Here is a 5,771-nt window from a genome sequence, read left to right as displayed (position 1 = left end):
GGGTTTAAGACTGTTACTTCTGCTCGAGCGATCTGTAGCCGCGATTAATCGTTGCAGCGCGAAATAATTCATAGCTCGCGTACCTCCCGACTGCGTTTTCCCGTTTTACGGAGGAACCGCTGCGATGCACGTACACAGTACCGCGCCATTGTAGAGAGGAAGATGTTTCACGCTTCATTTGCCCGTACGAAAGTGCTTTTGTAAAGAATGAACGATCGTTGCGGTTGCCGATGCTCGCCAAATTTGTTCGAGGAGAAACCCGAGATACGGATTTACCATTTCGCACCGATAAATATGGGAATGACAGAAAATTTCGTAGCGATACATTATTCGCTGTCCTGCGAGGGATCCGACATTTTTATTACTCCTTACATCGATGTTAGCAAGATCAATGACACAAATTGTTGTTTTAGATATTTAACGTTAGTGCGAATCATGACAAAATTCGGCGAAATGTTTCTTATCGATTGAACGCGTTGAACGTGAACCGATGTAAGTTTCACGCGTGCCGTTACGTTTGATTCGCGTGGTGGTGATTGTTACGGAGGGAGGGCAGCATAGATGATTGAACAATGGGAAGGCGCGTGAAATGGTAACGGCACGTGTTGACATGACATACTTGCCGTTCCGTTCACGTAGCAGGAGATCGTGCGGCTATTAACCACTATACGCACTAAATGTATGCGAGTGATGGACATTGATTCAATACGCGATTGACGTGGATCGAATGATTCAATGACAGAGAACCCTCCTGCCGAAATTCCGCGTCGATGTCGCATGTTCGCGAGGCGGGCGAACGTCAAAATTGAATTAAAAGCTAGTAGCCGTCCGAACACACCGACCTAATAATCAACGATTATGTCGAATAATGTTCCCGCAAAATCATTATTGTCATGATTGAATTCTGAACCCAACGACCCGCATTGACATATATTTCGTATTTAAAAAAGAAACGAAGTAGTTCGTCTCCGTCATCCAATTACTTTCAATATCGACGAACTGCAATAGGGGGATGCAATTTAATTTGCAAATATTTCTGAACTGGAACAGTTATGAAATAAAATAGAAACGATTCTTTTCAATAAAGCTTATTGAAGAAGCTCCATTGCTATATTTGCGAGAGTATCTATGTACAATTATAACGTGTGCGCAATCAAAATTGATTTATTAAAAATATTAAAATATTTTCTCATTGCCCTACGTTTATCATAAGTAAAAATCGTGCAACTATATTTAGTAATATATAGTAATTTTATTTGGGCTTTCCTTGAAGCCTCCTTTTTGTAATATGTCTGCTTGCCATATAACGCACACAGTTAGGTATTCGTACACAGGAAAGAATCAATATCCGGCGAACTGATGGGTCTCGTATTCTACAACGTGTCTATTGACATTAGTGATAAACGTAACGTGGAAAGCTTTGAACGAATTCGGTGAATCCCGCGGGACTTCATGCCAGTTAGGCAGGCAATCTTCCCACTCCTTCGCGGCGCGTTCGTGTTTCACGAGCCACCGTGAAAGGAAATGTGTTTTGGCAGAATTTCAGAGATTCCTCTCGCAGCTGCGGCCAGCCTCTCGCACTTTATTATAATTTGAATCACGAACGGTATCCCGTTGTACTTAAATTGCTATTTTTAAGCAGATTTGGTGATTGCAATACTTTACTGCGATATCACTTACCTACTGTTTCTGAACATAAACTTCTGTGTAGACATTTATTTCTTTAAAATGTATGTATAATACGTCTCATGTTTGTATTCTATGTGCAAGTAAAGCTAATTGATTCCTATTATAAGCATGTATCCATGGATTTTCTTCTATGAATTTTTTAAGAAGTTAGAAAATAAAAGTTATTACAGACAAAAATAGAGACAAAGAATTTCGTATCTGCCTCTCATATTCAGTCATTTTTGCTTAAATATTTCAATACAATAAAACCTCAACTGCAATTTAGGAGACTCCCCGGACAAAGCGTTATCATCGCTGCGCAGCGGAACTAGAAAAGCATGAAATTTGAATTTAATATAATTGTTTCAATTTCTGTAAACGTTCCCCTCGAGCGAATTCCAGCTGGCAGAAACTGTTTCCCATTGTTTGTGCAATAAGAGCTCTGCCACACGGTATCGTAATTCCGAACTGTCTGACATTTAAAATTTATATCGTTTGGATCGATGTTGAAAAAGTCTGTACGCTGGTCCGAAACGTTTCCTACCTGCACCGTCTGTCCGAAAAATTTCCGGGACGAGTATTAAAAAAAAAAAAACCAGAAAATACTACAAAATTGTTTATTAATTCAGATGTTCTACATGGTTCCCAGTAAATGGTGGTACATACGGCGTACATGAAGCTAGTTACAATTTCTCACCCATCCCTGCACACGTCCCATTTCATTCGTATGTGGTCCTTGTACTGCACGTCGCATATCCATAAATATGCAACTAGGATCTACGTCGGTTTACCTCGATTTCCGGTGAAATAACATGTTTCATTGTTTGAATCGATTCATTCGCAGTATCCTGTTATCTCGAATATAGAAAGGAATACAATTTAGAAGAGATATTGATTTACATTATTTGCAAGCGATATTGCCAAGTGGTCATTCTTATCTTTACCTTTGTAGCGACGTTGTCGATAAGTAACGTGCACAGGTCTGAGACGAAGCTCTGATCTTGAAAGGTCAAAGATACTGAAAAAAGGGGAGAGATACCATAGAAAGGGAATGCTACATCACGATAGATATCTTCCTACCCTCCCCATCGTAAAGCTTGCCAGGGTAACCTTTAATCATATTTGACCAGAGATGGCCTTATTGAACCGTTTCTCTCGAACAAAATCAGCTTCCCCCTTTATCAATGAGAAAGTCAGCGTAACGAAATGAAGATAATTGGTTTCTTCCAATTAGCTTCTGAAGAACCATTAAATAACGACATAACTCATAACGTTTCTGTAAGATAATATAATTATAGACCAAAAAAGCGGAGTTCCCTTGCAATTAGATTTTCTCCCTTTCATTTTTCAGTTCATATTGTTTCAAATACAAATTGTATACAGTTCTAAGCAAACTGTTTACGCGGATCTCGCGTCTACATTTCTAGTTAATGAAGTCGAAACAAGATGGATCTTAGGCGATTAGTAATCTTAAGTGACGCAATTAATTAGTCTATGCGCGGCCGCCTGCGAAACTCCGAGAGCGTGTAACTCGAGAATATTCGAAATACGGGAACGTTAATCACTGATTCGCTGATTTACCAGTAAATTGGGAATACGCGTGTACCAGCTGCCGCGTCGGTTTCTAGAGGAATAGTTATCGAGGATCGGAAGACATCAACGAAGGGAGTCTGGGACAGACATCCGACAAGGGACATTAGGCAGAGGGGTGGCCTCAAAATAGATGTCATCGTTACCCCCTCGAACGGCTTACCAGCCTACCCTAGACGATCTTTAATCACGGAACCCGTCAAGAACGTATCTGTCACGTTGCAACAGCCCTTCTAGGAAAAAAATCCACTTTCTCTCCCGGTCAAGCGACTGATCGGGCTAATAATTCTTCAGGGTAGAGAATGATGGATCAACTTACCTCGACTGTAAGAGAATATCCTCGACCCGTTGTCAATCATTTAGAGTAAACGTTGGAATTCAAGATATTTATAGACGCTCATTTAAACAATAAACGTTATACATCGCAATTTAATGTACAAAATGAGTACTGGTTACAGATGAGCGTATTATCACTGATAACATGAAAAACAAACCGAACAATGAAGTATTGCAATTGCAACTTCCTCTAGTTTCAGCAATTTCTCCTAATTCAATTCATGAATTATAGCACGCGGATCCGGATTCACGGAATCCTTGCCGAGGCTACGACTCCGGCTACCGGCAATTATTAACCAACCATTGCAGCTATTATTCTGTTTCCGGATCCCGCATTAATGGGGCGACCTTCCGTCGAAAATCGTAAACGCGGACCAACTGTTTCACGAATCGCGTAGCGAAGGCAGGGCGACCGAATCATTTCGGCAAACATTGGATCGCATCCCATCGCATACTGGCGATTTATCAGCCGGGTACATACCTACCTACTCTCGAGCCAACAAACACCACGGCTGGCCGTCATTGACGTGGCGGCATCAACGACGGAATAATTCGGGCATAATTGACCGATTCGGCTAATAGCGACTGTTAATTAGTCAGAAGTCTAGTCGGATGAGATATGATCGAGGTGCAGATGCGTTGGAGATGCGTCTAACGAACCCTGGCTACGTTAAGGATTGTGCTTGTTTGAACGAACGTGCGAAATAGAAAATTAAATACGCATGCAAAATTTCTCATTAGTTGTATAACACGTTTTCTCATGTGATGCAAGCAAATTAGTATGTTTATTTATTTATTATATCCTATGATATTCTAACAAAATTATGCACTGTCTTCTTACATGCCTTTTATTAAAGACAAACATGGAACATAATTAAAATATAAATATTTCATACTAACAATTGTAATATAAATATAATTGAAAATTAATGACCAGTGAATAGATAATTAATGACTAGTGAATACCTTTAAATACGGTCTAGCTCGCGCCAGGATGCATGTAGCATCGCTACCGCATACTTGTAATTGTAACCGCCCTTGTACGATACAGATTGTGCCCGTGCGAACACAACAGTAGCCTGAGGGAATGCGGAGTATCTACTTGCAAAATACTCCCGTTACGAACCGCAACCACCACCCCTTTTGTTGTTCGGCTACAACCGTATTATCTGCCAGAAAAATGAGCGAGTCCATGTTAATGAGCTTGGAATTATCGGTACTAATTGTCCATCCGCACTATGTTTGTCAGAAAAATTCCTCTCTATATTTTTATTCCAGTATTATTAAGTAGTTGGAACATTAATTAACATTACTGTGTAAAATGCGTTTCAATTTTTATATGAATTTTTTAATTCAAGTAAATATAATATTCTCCATAATATGCAGTAATTTCATTTCATAAAATCCAATAATGTTGCAGGATCAGTAAACAACTGAGCAAAAATTGTAGTATTGTACTTTCCTTTCTATTTCCTTCCTTCCTTTGCAATCATACTTTTTTACGATGGCTGTAATACGACTTGAGGATGCTGAGTCTTGTAAGATTGACGTAAATCCTACTCTCAGATTTTATTTCCCAGTGTACATACGTTGGCTATAAAGCATATGACACGTCGAAATATTTGAGAACACTGGAAATCCTCTGCTCGTGTATCCTCTTTTGTTGACTCTACGTATTTTTATGGAACTGATACACTTTTATATCAACTACATAAAACATTTTGTCGTATACCTATTGTATTGCGGTAAAGTGTTTTCGTCAGATATTCTCTATATTCTCTTTCGCGTGAAGAAATCAGAAATTGTTTAAAATACATTAATTGACCCATTTGTGGAAATTATCACGGGTTTGTGAATGCTGCTTAATTACTACGAAATTTTAATGCATCGGCACATTTTAATTAACTAATTAAATAGCAAATGCACGCTGTCGTTGTTTGTCATTACTGTTCCTTTATTAACATAAATGTACAACAACGATTCAATCTCATCTCTCCCTAATCAATTACGTTCAAATATGTATTCACATACATTGTCAGATCGTATTACACTTTATTAATTAATGACTGTACAAGCCGTTCTGAGCGGAAGGTAAAATAACAAGTATTCATTGAGAAGAGCAGCATATCTCTAGAAATTCGTTCAGTTGTTTAAACAATATAGATGTTAATATAATA

Source organism: Ceratina calcarata, unplaced genomic scaffold, assembly GCF_001652005.2.
Source record: "Ceratina calcarata isolate Rehan_Ccalc_2016 unplaced genomic scaffold, ASM165200v1 scaffold179, whole genome shotgun sequence".
Taxonomy (NCBI): Eukaryota; Metazoa; Arthropoda; class Insecta; order Hymenoptera; family Apidae; genus Ceratina; species Ceratina calcarata.
Note: the sequence above shows the minus strand (reverse complement) of the source record.